The 14,171-nt window shown below is 36.0% G+C and overlaps 1 long non-coding RNA gene across 1 annotated transcript in view; it reads left to right on the top strand.

Annotated features, from left to right (window-relative positions):
* Positions 1 to 4,258: 4,258 nt before the first annotated feature.
* LOC109316779 overlaps positions 4,259 to 14,171 on the top strand; it is a 28,881-nt gene continuing 18,968 nt past the window's right edge. The window contains exon 1 of the long non-coding RNA XR_002102920.1: positions 4,259 to 4,396. This is a non-coding gene — a long non-coding RNA (uncharacterized LOC109316779). The remainder of the gene's footprint in view (positions 4,397 to 14,171) is intronic.

The following is a 14,171-nucleotide window of genomic DNA, read 5'->3' on the forward strand; positions in this document are numbered from 1 at the left end:
GACACAATGTTGAATGAGAATTTTTTTAATGCATCTGGAAAAAAGTGTAGGGTGCAGTTTCTGCATTTAAAGAATCTTAAACCTTGCAAAAAACCCTTTAATTTTTAAAAGTGGTGTTATACATGGAAACATGTTCTAAAATAACTAGCTTAGAAACAGATGATATCAACCTGAATGATTCTTTCCCAAAGGTTCATGTATCCAAAGTATAATTTGTTACAAGAATATGATCTGATGAAATATATCCGTAACACTGGTGTGCTTCATTGTTATGTAGAGGCTTAGTAATAGTCTTGCTAAGTTCTAATCTTAGACATTTGCTTTTGTAAAAAGTCTAGCTGATAATACAGTACCCTAATTATGTTTCTATGAAAACAGTTGAGGAAAAAAAGGTGACATGTAATCTTCAGCACTATATTTTAGAAAAAGTTATTTAATTAGGAGCGTATCAGAAATGCCTCTCTTGAGAGTCTAATTATACTTTCTTTTTGAATATGTGATTATTTTATAGCTAATGTACAAATGTAATTAAGCATATTTTAATCATAAGTTCCTTTACTAAACAACACGTTGTAGTCGCCCCATATCCTGAGCAAAGCAGTCACTCTGGTTCCACTCTAATATTTTTATATCTTTGAAATTGTCATTTTATTTGAATAGTTCTCTGCAATAGTAAATTTGTGTTTCCAATATTATAAATAAATGTGTATGTTCTTGAAAAAAGCAAGAAAAAGAAAGCAAGCGAAAAGTAAGAACACTGCCTTCAAACAGCCTTTGCAGTAAGAAATCAGAAATCAAAAATATATTAAATCTAAACTATATCTTATAACGCTACTAGTTATTTTGCAATAGTGATTATTTATTTTTGAAAGTTAGGCAGTAGCTATGCTAAGTTGTGAAACTGTTTTGTGTCCTCATAAAATTCATTTTTATACAGGTAGTTTACAAACTGAGCCCAAAGGTTAATTAAGGTTATATAACTAAGACTTCATACATATTTCTGCATATATAACACAAGCAGTTGACGATGCTCTGTTTTATTTTATCTGGTATGAATTGTTTCTTAATATGAAGCTATTTACTACAAGATCATTAAAACACTGAATCCGTAATGGGGAAATGAATACCTGATATCAGTGTGCGCTTTGTTTCTGAACATTTAAAATTATGGAGTAAGCTGAAAGAGAACACCCTTTGTGGTGTATCCACAGGTAGCATTCTCAGACATCAGAATATTATATAATATACAGTTAGATGTACTGTTTTCTTCATGCTTTTCTTTGGGGAATACAATACAAATTTTTCACGTGTCCTGTGGACATGTGAGTGTAAATATTCAATGTTGTGTCTAGGGAATTATAGTCATTGCAAACTCCTGCTTTCAATAGTGGAAGTTGTGTACCTAATTCTCAGCGGAAATTACTGAAAGTACACTCCTTTGAAAAAAATATAATGCATTAAACAACATTTCTCAGTGTTTGCACTTCTGAGGAAAAAAGGGTTTTCATTGAAAACTACTATAGATAGATAAACTCCCTAGGTACCAAATATTTTATCCTTTATAGTAAAGCGCATGTTATTAGTTGCTTCTGATAGTCTTGGCTATATCAAGGTACAGAAAATCTTTTATAAGAAAATGTCTCCTTCCCCACCTCCCTCATAGCATGAGGCATGCTCTTTCCCTTGTGGACATAGTATAACATCCCTGAGTGTAAAGGGAGTTAAAAAGGAAAGGGAGTTAAGCATTCCCCAGGAAGTGAGGATTTATCTTCCTAGTCTGTCTTTTTCTAGTGGGTCCAACACTGCAGTTGTTGAAAGTTATTCTTTGCACTTTTTTTTTTTCATCTTTAAATTACAGGGGGTATTTGTTTGCTTTTTAATGCTAGTGATTCAGTAAAGCCTATTGTTGAGAATCCAAGTATTGGAATATGTACAGCAGATTTAGTTCAGAATTAAGTATTAAAAGTTGATGCATTAGGTTCAAGGGGTGAAATCAAATATGATCATGCTCAGACATTTGTTACATGATCAACTTTTGGAGTTAGATGATAAGACAGTGTCAATAGTCTTTGTTTTACTGTCCTTACACCAGTGCCACTTGTTCGCTGTAAAAACAAAGAAATTGCCACCTTATGATACATTTCAGCTGCTTTTTAGAATTGCAGCTGTAGGCACAGATTTTGAGCTGGTATAAACTGGCACATCTCCACTGAAGCCTATGGAGCAACACCAATTTACAGTAGCTGAGGAGCCACCCCTAGTTTTCCCCAGCTGTTTCTCACCTGTTTGTCGTTTAATAGTAGATGTATGTTTGTTATCAACTGGCCCAAGACAGAAATGGAAATCATATTAAAGATAAACTTGAAATACAATATTCTTCTCAAGCTGGGGAAGCTATTAGAACTGTTTTTATAAGTTAATGTAGAACGTTCTTCAGAAAATATTGAGAATAATTTATTACATTGCTTCTGTCAATACTTTCTGCAATAACTTACATTCTGAAGAAGTAAAATGAGACATTCAGTTGTACAATGTCAACAGAGCATGCAAATACACAGCCTTGGTTCTTAAAAAAAATCCTGTATTGCAGAGGGTTTTCTGCCTGCAGTGTAAGTTCCATTGATTTCCCACAAAAAAGGCATGCCTTCTTTCTTTGTGGATGGGAAGAATTTTTAACAGGCCACTTGACCTCTATCCGTAATAGGAAAGTATATAAAAATCCTCCTTCAGGTAGGAAATATTACTCTATAACTAACATGTGACCACTGACTACTTTCCAAAGACATTTCAGAAAGGGTTTACAGCATGCTTTTTAAGTAGCACACATGACAAAACACTGCACTTATTTATGCAACACCCAGTAACAGCTCATCTGAACTGATAAGCTCTATGTGTTCAAAATCCATGTTTTTAAAGGCATGTCTCTAATTTGCATTTTTATTAGCAGTCTGAGTAAAAAAATATTCATCTTGTGTATCATGTTTTATCCTTGTGTGAAAAGTGGTCATTCCCCTTCAGTCTTCATGCTTTAAATTGCTTTTTTTGATGAAAAAATAAGAGGCATTCCCACATTCATATGCATGCCTGTGTTTCAAATTAGATCTATTAGGTTTAAACTCAATTTTTTTCTCTTAAGACAAAATACAGACCTGACCTGAACCCCATACTGTTGTATGCATAGTATCTAGAAACACTACTTTTTCATAAACTGTTGCGCTCTCCGCTGTAGGTCTAACAAGGTGCATAAATTTCAGAATATTCTTCTCAGCTGTGAGCTTCCTTGACTTAGTCTATTCAGCTGAATTTTTAACTTTTATTTTGCACAACGTTACTTTTGCAAAACTTGTTTATGCAAAGTTAAGTGACAGAAATGGAGAGAGATGGGAATGGAAAGCTCTTTGCCTTTTTAAATTAAATAAATGTCTAGCTGCATAATCTCTCTTGAATACTGTTTTCTTTTAGGAACCCCACATCCACCCCAAATTATATCTGGGACCTGGCTTCCAATGGAAAATCTTGTATATGATATGATAAGCACATGTACCATTGTCATTTTTGCAGTAAATAACTTGCCATTTTTTAAAAATCTAGAATATTTGCATAACATAGCACATCGTGGTAGCTATCCATATCCATTTTTAGTCTTATATTTTAAATGTTCAAAAAAGCACAGTGTATTGGTAGTTTACCTTGTGTAATTTAAATAGCTCATTACTAATGGAGCCTATTGTGACAACCACCAAATAATGTTAGTCTCAATTAATATTACAACCAAGACAGTACTTTACCATGATTCATGATTTGTTTCTACATATAAGGAAATAAGTCCTAGCCAATTCATTTTCCCCTATAGGAGAGAAGGAGCTCCTTGTATTTTGCCAAAAAATAAAGTGCTAGTAAATAAAGAGTTAAAATGAAGGCAAGCTCACTGGTTTGTTGAGATCTGTCAGAGTCTGAGTGGCTGGCTACATATCTGTCTCAGGAACAATAGCTACCTGTATTCTGCACGGACTGCTGGGCAGGCACTAGCAATCTGGAGAAGGTCTGCCTCTGTTAGAGGTTTTTTTTAGTGAGAATCCCTAATGACAGTCCCACTTTTCATTGAGGGTGGGGGGAAAATCCTGCCTGCTGTCTTGATGAAGGACAGAGCTTTGATCATTTTCATTCAGCCTTGACTTGGCCTGAGGTTTAGGTTCCCAGTCTAGAAGTCAGCAGGCTATCTTTTCACACACGCACACACACACACACCCCTTTGCTGGTCTATGCAGGCAGATTAGTGTCACAGCTGTAACTGAGGCACAGAGCAATAAACATAGCAGAACCAATCTCCATGGTGGCAGAGGGGGCACTGGAGGTGACAACAATGGAGAAGGATCTTTCTTCTGACAAGTTTTAGGTAAGAGAGAATATTTATACCCTCACTCCAGTATTTTATATCCTTCTAGATGAGTTAGAAATTGTTAGGTTTAAAATGTGCCTTGTTATAAAAATATTTTACTTTACTGCTGTATCCAGACTGTTACCAGCCTGTAAATGTGTAATTGTAGTACTTTGTGTTACTGGAACGATTGCAGAAAATAGGCAAGGTTCCTCATGAAAGTAGTGGCTATTAGAGTTATGCTTTTGCAAATGTGTCTTCTAATGTTCGTCTTTTTAAAATTCACTGTGAAGCTTTATTTTTAGATGGGGCAAAAATTGTATTTAGCCATAAGAAATACAGAGATGCAAGAAAATGCTGTGTAGTTACCAGTACACATGCAATATTAAAACGGCGCTCCCTCAACCCTAATTTGTAATTATTTTTACACTCTTAACTGTACTGGGGTCAGAGAGTTTTAAAAATTAATGAGATTCCCTGCTGAGTTCAAATAGTGTAATCTACATGAGCTGGTGCTGCAGGAGGATGAAATTATTCCAGCATATTTTTAATATAGGTATAACCTTCTTACTTTACAATATTGCTTTTTGAACACTTTCTATTAAGTAGCAGTTTATGCAGTCTGCAAGGAAAAGAGGACAATGATCCATTTTTAATAAGGACAAGTTCAGCAAAAGGAAAATGCACTCTATGCAATGGTATCGGTACAAAGCAAACATATTTAATAGTTTTTAAAAAATGTATACAGTAAATCAGTTTAGATTGTTGCTGTTCTGGTAAAGATATACAAATATTATAAGTATATAAAAATAAACTATCTTCCCTAAAACAGGAAAGAGAACAATCAATTCAGTTTAATGTTGACATGGACTATATAAAATACTAAAGAATGTGAGGCTTAAAAAGAATTGTCAGAGTAAGTTAAAATATAAAGGAAAGCAAGTGCTGTATATGAGGGGTATGTGGGGAGGGTAAAATATTAGCTAGCTAATTTCATCAGCATTTTAGAATGTAATTGCAATGTAGGATTTGTAATTAGTCTTAGAAAAGGGGTATAGGTGTTGGGAGAGGAAGTGGGGGAGATGTGTTTACTGGCCAATTCCCACCTTGAAATAATGACAAACTTTTGTAATGAAAGATTTAAAGCATTATTTATATTTATTATATCTACAGTATATTGTTTAAGTAACAGGAAAATGGAATGCAGTTTGAAACTGAATATACAGTAATCACTGCTAAAGATGCATTTTATTCAGTCTCCCATTTGCAAGACCCATTCTGAGCTTCCTGTGATATATTGTTATGTAAATATGGTGCAGCAAGGGAAAGCAGCACTATGGAGATTCAATTTACTTTGAAAGTTGTTCATTATAGGAGGGATGAATGTTATTTATTTGATGCGTTTCAAAGGCTAGAAATGACTTTTTCATTGTGAAGTCTATTGTGATGGGTGCAGGGTGATCTAATCTTTTTAATTTTGGCTTTCACACCAGTGGAGATGAAAAGAGATCTGAGCTCATTTGTTGGTTGCTAAGTCTTACTGGAGGCCTAAGTACCATTCTTGGTTGCTATGGCCAATCTGACCTCAATCTATGCAGTTTTAGGGACTTATGCAATCCTTTTTTTATTTAGGAGCATGTACCTTGATTTATGTCCAAAATTGCTCCTGAATGTCTTTGTCTACAAGTGATAAATGGTGGCGTACAATTCATCAGTTCTTACAAGTAAACACTGCTGTCCCACTAAAAATATGTTTTGTTCTGAGTTAATGGTATGGAACAAGCCAGTCTCCACAAACAGCTATCTTTTATTGTGGAGAGCCACTGAAACTTGGAGCAAAGTGAAGGAAATTGGCATTCATCTTCTCTTACATTAGCATTTCATTTGTGCTATCTGATGATGAGACTGTATGTGGAGTGACAATGAAAGGCTAGCATTCCATTTCCCTACCTGAATATATAATAGATCAATTATGAATGTATTTATTCTGTAGTGATGGTAAAAAGTCACTAGTACTATTTTATAGTGTTTGTTTGCCACTTCATTATCACTAACTGTTAAATATATATGCAGTCAAATAAACTGTGACTAGGTAAAAGAAATGTTGAGTTTCTTAGGCAAGTTGCTTGAATTCATATAATATCTGATTTTTCTTATTACCAGAAATGTTCTGCTTGTGTGACACTTAATGGGGCTTGTACTTCCATGAATCTTTTCAAGAGATTATCAAGTACAGAATGTTTTTTAGCAGATTAACAGTAATATTTTCTGTTATATTAAAATTACTAGTTTGATTTGTCATTTGGATTATGCCTGCTAGGTTTATGTGATGATAATCACAGAATAACAGAGGCAAAATAATTTGCTATTTGTAACACACTTCAAGCATAGGGTATTGTTTCATAGCATTTGTCTTTAACAATAAGTTAATTTTTGTAATGACCACCATGAGGATTAAACAAGCTATTATAACTGGTAGTTGACATTGTTAAAAAAAGCTAAATCTAATCAGTAATTTATACATTTTGAAACTGAAGGTAGGTTTGGAATCAGTCATTCCTCATACCTGCCCCCCCCCCTTACATACCTTTTATGTAATAGCTTAAAATAAAGCTTTCTAGAGTCATTTACACTCTTCTATTTAAAAAAAATGTAAGGAAAAATAGGCCATAGTAATAGAGTTCATTAATGACTAAACAGTCTCCTAAACACAAGCTACTTGTTCTGGAGAGCACTTTTTCACCTATACTATTTAAGAATTTCAGGTTTTAAAAATTGTTTAATGTCTTAAAATATTTTAATGTAAAGCAAAAGTAGTGTTTTCCTGTCTTTGCATGCCTCTAAGAGCCAAGACATGTCTTTCATTTAGCTGAATTGTTTTCAGTAGCAGGAGAGAATAGGACTTAGTATTTTGAATGAACAAACTGAGTTAGCGCTCAGTTCTCTTAAGGAGAGATCTTCCTATTAGAATTTACTGCAGTGGCAGAAAGTTTCTCAGTAGACTAGGCAAGTAATAATTGCCACTGGAATCAATTCCCAAAGAAATGGAATTTGCAAGGCGGAGCTTTTCAGCACAATTGCACTGCTTTTCAGCGTCAGATTGATAGCAGAATTTGGCCAGACGCTCCTTGAGGCTAGTTTGCAATGGAGCTGCTGCTTTAGGGATTCTAAGAGGAGCAGTGCATTCATAGTTGCTGCTAAAAGAAATCTAACAGGAGACAGAAAAGAAACTGTTTCCTCTTTTTCTAACACTATTGATAACAAATGCATTGTATTTATTGGCTGGTTTTAGTCGTTAAAATATTAAAGAAATATTGTATGGTTTGAAAACATCTTGCTGAATGTTTGAATTGAAATAATAGCAAGAAGAAAAGACTTTAATGGCATTTTGGTGACTTTCATTTAACTGCGTTAAAAGCAAAATGTAGTAACTCTGACATCAGTAATATTCTCAGTCTCAAAAAGGGGTGGAAATATCAATCTTCCTGGTTTCAAGCTTGATTATGCTCATAGTGGAGGGTTTTTTTTTTTAGCAATCATAAGCCTTTTCTACACAAACTAAAGCCAGGTGATTACTCTTGTATAAAATTTGTAGTTCACAAAATTTAGCGATGAAAACAGTTGTATGGAATAAGTCAGATGTATTTGTGGCTATATCCAACAGAAAAAGTGTATCAGATCGTTGTGAGTAAAGATCACTCATAGGAGTAAGGGTTGCAGGATCAGGGCCTCACAGTATGTCCTTATTAATGTTTATGTGACTCCTCTGTCTTAATAAATATTAATTGTCCATTGATACCTCTGCTTCAAAGTTTTAGATTTCTATTCAAAAGTGAAAGTTTAGGGTAATTATGGCTTTTTCCTTAACTGGTGTAAGATACAGCAGGATTAATTAATGGGCAGGAGGTGCTCTTTAAATGTTGCAGTTGTCATCCTCCCATTGGAGACTTTGTATAATTTCTGCCACTTGGTTCATCCTCCATGTATCTATAGTGAGAGGTAGAGGTGCCTGGGACTCCCCTGAGCTTATGAATTGGACCTCATTTATTTGTTGTCTGTTTTTTTATATTTAAAACAATGTATTGACATCTTTCTTGTGAAATACAGTGTAATTAAGAGATGTGGCTAAAAGATGCAGCTAATTATACAAAACTGGAAATAATCCTAAAACCTCTTAAAGTCAGTGCTTTTCTGTTCATAATCCATTGTTCTTTCTTATCCCTGACCAGATTAACTGGCATTTTAATTATGAAAATCAAAGTGTAGCACTGCAGAGATATGCAAATCATAGATTTGTTACTGTTGTCATGCAAGTGTAATCTTTAGCACATCCAGAATATGGACAGTTTTCGTATTCTGGGTGTATCCAATGTGTTGTCTTTGTAAATCTAACTGAATCTTTATCTTTGAAAGAGGACTATAAGAACATGCAAATTGCACCAAAAACAACAAAAACATTTTCCGTGTGTAACATAGCTCGTATTTATCCTGTGACACATAAGTGTACAGTAAGGTGCCTGTATTTGTATCTTTGTTAGACTGCTACTCAGAAAAACTTACTATTACAGAAAAACAGTTTTCATTTAAAAAAAAAACCAAACTGCTAAAACATACTTTTAAAAATGTGAAGTGATTTGACATTTCAGATCTAGAATCTAGAGAAAACTGCTGAAATTGATGCAAGTTTATAATAATTGGAAATGTTTACCACCTGACACATTTGGCCAAGTCATGGCCAAGCCAATCTGATGCTTGTCCTTGTCTTTGCCTCTGTTGTAGATCCATCTTCATTTGGAATCACTGGTTGTAGGTTCTTGCTACTGCATAGGCCGTGGAATGAGGTGGGCCATCCAAGCCAATGGATGAGCCAGTGGAATGAGGTGGGCCATCCCGACCAATTTCTAGCATGTTAATTGATATAACTCACAAATGCACAATTGTCATTTCAGTTAAAACTATATAGCTATTTTTTTAACTGCATAGCTAGCTAAATTCATGTGCTAAAAGTTGGTCAGGCCATGGCCTGGGTGGCCCACCCTGTTTACAGCCTATGGGCTATTCTTTTAGTTCCTCTCCATCCTCCAGAACAAGACCTAATATGGTAGTCTGGGTAAAATAACCTCTTGCCCAATCGCACTATTCCTCTGGTATTTTAAATCGGATGCAGCCTGTACATGGAATGAGACTGGGATCCTATGAAAAGGAAAACAGTGTTGTGATGAACATGCAAATAAAGACAACTTAATGCAAATACATAATGGAGTTTAATTAAGGTTACATGATCACTGTGCATTCTGGCACTTCCTAACTCTTGTATTTTTGACTTGGCAGTCTTTTTAATTAAGTTATTTTTGTGTACACAATGTGGCCAAATAACAGTTTCTTTAAGAAATATAGCTTTGAATGCTATAGACTTTTGTGCATATAAAATGTCAACAATAATATCGCCTTTGCGGAATTCATTGTGTTTTAGTTTAGTTTGACTCCAAACCAATATGGACAAATGGCACATAGGTTTTACTTTTAATTAGTGAATTGCTAGGTGACTTACCAAGGATTGTCATGCTATTTATTCAAATGCTACATACTTTGAGGTAGTTGGTGTCTGCAAAATAAATGATTCTGAACTTAAAGAACCAAATGAAGAAATGAACCATTTGATTTGCTATCTTTGTAAATTCCTTGATCTAGACTGTTCCCTTGATGCCACTTGAATGCATCCATGTTTCCCTGTGTATCTCATTAGCCTTGAGACCACTGATAATGGGACTCTGCAAACTGAATGGACTTAAGTGCATAACTTAAGACTGAAATGTGTCTGTTGTTTTGCAGTCTTGATAAATACTGTTTTTGCAAGATGAAATTCTCATCCTTATCCAGTATTCAGTTTCTGTTTACACATATACAACCTTCAACTCTTCTTATGGTCCCATGTGTTAACATAATGATCAGTACACCTTCTCACACTTGCACATACTGTCTTGGGAAGGGTCTCATAACCTGATGTAGTGTGTTGGGGCAGTTTATCACATTGATACCAGTTTTCCAGTACCTCTTTACATCTTGTGTTTTTTTTCTTTAGCTGATCAAGGTATTTCCTTCATCTTCTTTTGCTCTCTTATCCTATGAGCTGATCTTATTTCCAAGATCAAGCCAATCTTTATTTTCAGCAGCAGTTGTCACATTCCTCTGAGCCTGAAGCATCAGAAAATGGCAGAAGCATGTTCAATGTTGGTGCCATAGACTTGAATCTAAAAAAATCAATTTTCTCAGTTTTATTCTTGCCTTTTGGCATTTTAAATCCTTAAATTTTATTTCTTAAAAATTACACCATTCTGAGAGCAAAGCATGATCCCTTCTTCTCTAATACTGTATGTGAAGTGAGAGAATCTATGTGCAAAAATTACATGGCCCATCTTTCCAGTACCCAAATGTCCCACAATATTTAAACCTTTTGTCCTACTGTCATCCCTGTGAAATAGGAAGTGGTATTTATTCCCATTTTACAAATGGAAAACTGAGGCCCAGATACACTAAATGACTTGCCCAGCATCACATAGCAAATCCATAGTAGATTAAGGTTTTGAACCAAGTTTAACACTGGTATCCAAATAGCTGCACTGTTCTGCAGCTGGGACTTGTGAAGTGTGGCATGTCAAAGATATCTGTCACAGAGTAGACTTGATGCAAACAGCAGCAATAGGAGTTTTCTTGTCTATCCTCAGCTGTGTGCCCCAAATCTGACTCAGAGGATCCCCAACTGAAATGACACGATAATTTAAACTCCATATTGGTTGACCTTGAGGCTTCCAAAAATTGTGTCACTTATACCAATTATGATGCAGACACTTTTGCTGCTAGGAACAAAACTTCCCACCAGAGTATCTTAATTTAACAGAGTATGATAAATTATAAACGGGCATTGAATTGTGACAACTTTCATTCTTAGCTGGTGACTTGCTCCATATGGGCACAGCAGTACATTTTCATGTTGTCAGCTTCAGGATTGGTGCACAGGAGATAAAAAGATCAATTTTCTGTCAACTTAGCACCATGCCATGCCCTACCAATAACGCTGTGATTTTGTCTGAAACTGGAAAGGCAGAATATGGCCCTTCTGCTAGAAAGAGAATCCAGACAAAGTTTATCATTCAGCTAAAAACAGAAAAATTATATTGAGCCACTATGGAATAATAAGCTATGCTACTGAAAATTTTGTTGGAAAATAAATTATGCAGGGCTGGGCTAAGCTGCCCCTATCTAGATTTAGAGTACTGTATAATTCTAGAATCTGGGAGGAGGGATTTTTTATCAAGAAGTGTTTTGGACAAAAATTGTCAGCATAAATAAATGTATACCAACAATGCAGGGAATAATAGTCTCTCCACGATGTAATTTCCATTCTCTCCATTTAGAATATAGGACGCAAGGTTGAAAACTAATATTCTTATTTTCAAATAATCAATATTCACATGCATAGAATTCACTTTAAACTATTTTTGTCCCCATATGCCCTTTATACTTAGAAGTACTTTCAATATGAAGAGGCAGTCAAAATTTAACCTACTTTATTTTAGGGATGTAATGCAACTTTTATTGATTCTCTGTTGTTAACTCTGCTGAGTTGTCAGATTGTAAAATGTTTCATTTAAAATTTCTTGGCAATAAATATATTGTGTATAGATCCATTTACACGTGTGTGTATGTCTTCCTTTTTTAAAAATAAATCATGTTTGTTTTGCAACCTGTAGTTCCACAAGAATTGATTTTTAGCATGACTTGTGACATTTCAGGGTCTTCTGAACAGCACATCTCATGTGGAGATTAAGGCTTTAATGCAGAGAATTAAACAATTATGCTGTTTCTGGCTTTTTACACACATGCTGTTTGCCAGCTATTGCTAATCTGATGGTGGGGCATAACATGTGAAAGGGAATGGTTTTAGAATGTCTCCACTCATACCTTTTAAAGAGATCCCAGACATTTAGAGGGGAGCAGGAGTTAGCTGTGTTATTCTGAAGTCACTCAGAAGGCTAAGCAGAGTGGCATCTTACAGTTTAATGGGTATAGAAGGGCATACACTTTCATAGGCAACAGCCTGCTTAATCAGATGCTATGACGTTTAGAGCACTGACAGACATGCAGCTTCCCAGGCTAACTCATGGTGCTTCACAGAAAGCACCCTGAGTTAGAGAGACTCCTTCCCCCTCCCCCCTTGCCACCCAACAAACATTCGCTGTTGGGTTGGAAAAGGAGAGGGGAGTTGAGCTTCACCTGGGAGCTGATCTAGCAGAGGAGCTGCTTGCCTGCAGCCTGTCTCCCATAGCCCTGTCCCCCTGCACTCTCCACCAATTCTAGGGCTCTGAGGTGGGGGGGAGGGGGTTTCCAATCCACCCCCTCTGCAGCTCTCTAGTTACTTTAAGTCCTTGGCTTTGGAGCGCATTCATCTGATCCCTCATTTGATGAAGGTTAATTTGTTGCATAATTGGTCACCTTTAAAGCACTCTGCAGCTGTGCACCTGTGTCATGGCACAACTGCAGAGTATGTTCAGGGGGTCGATCATGTGGCAAATGTCACTTCTGTCAGCGCCTTTAGTGTTAGGTAGTTTTCTCTTCTCAGAGTCTCACATTAGGATAGGATTTGCAACCTCTTATTCAATAGCATCTGTATTTGAAAACATTACTAGATCCCTCTAAGCCCCACTGCTGTCAACTGGCAGATCTACCTTCCTTGGCATTCAACTGCTTTTTCTCAACAAAGATGGACAATGGCATTTTCCTCATCCCACTGTGCTTTAGAAAAAGAAAGGCTTGTTTTATGAATTAACTGACACAGGCTTAGTTCATAAGCCAGAAATAATGTCAGTTGGGAAAGAAAATAATTTTGAGGAACTACCTACCTTTTCATATATGTCTGCTCCCTTATGGTCAGAGGGATGTGAACTTGCATTATTGCTTTAGAGTGCACAGAGGAGCTAGTGACAAAGCAATACCTTGCACCATTGACTAGTTAGTTGCAGTTGTTTCTGGTGATACAGTGCCAGTGACTCGTGTATTTGTCATCTTAAGCCTCTACTTTTTCATTATCTTCCAGTAGTGATCGACTATAAAGGCAATACAGAAGCTGCTGTTGGTACTTTATGCAGCAGACTACTACTTTATGCAGTGCATATCCCCACTTTGCCCTTGTCAGAAACAACTCCTAGAAAATCATCCTGTAGCACCTGTTCTCTGTAAGAAGGTGTCTTAAGTTAAAGGACATTCTTCTTTGTGAGGATAACTGAACTGGTGCATGCCATCCAGATATTGCAGTAAGTAGTGCTTTAGAAATCTATTTTATAATGTTATTGTAAATGCTACTAGGAAGCACCAGGGAATGTCCAGCCTATCAGATTGATTGGGTGATGGTAGCTGTCTCTCCTCCATGAGTGACTATTATATTTTTTCAAAGCGGCGGATAGAGGGGAGTTGTTGTTTCTTTTTTTAATCCATTCATATGTTGCCCTGACTAAAAAAAAATGCTACCTCCTCCATGCTGGCCACCAAAGTCAGTATGCGTTCTTAGAATTGATTCTTACGTCCATTGTGTCATATGTTTTGGAGACCAAAAAGAACCTACTCTTTCCCTTTTTATCATTCACCCCACTCTGGTAAAATACAGACAGTCAAAAAGCATGCAGCTGAATCAATTCATTCTTTGCAGGTTAGTCTAAGCTACAAAGATTGAACTGATAAGGAAATAAACAGACGTTCACTTTTGGTTCAGGAAATGCAGCCACATGCCTGCGATGGT

This window comes from Crocodylus porosus, unplaced genomic scaffold (assembly GCF_001723895.1).
Source record: "Crocodylus porosus isolate Cpor-Errol unplaced genomic scaffold, CroPor_comp1, whole genome shotgun sequence".
NCBI lineage: Eukaryota > Metazoa > Chordata > Crocodylia > Crocodylidae > Crocodylus > Crocodylus porosus.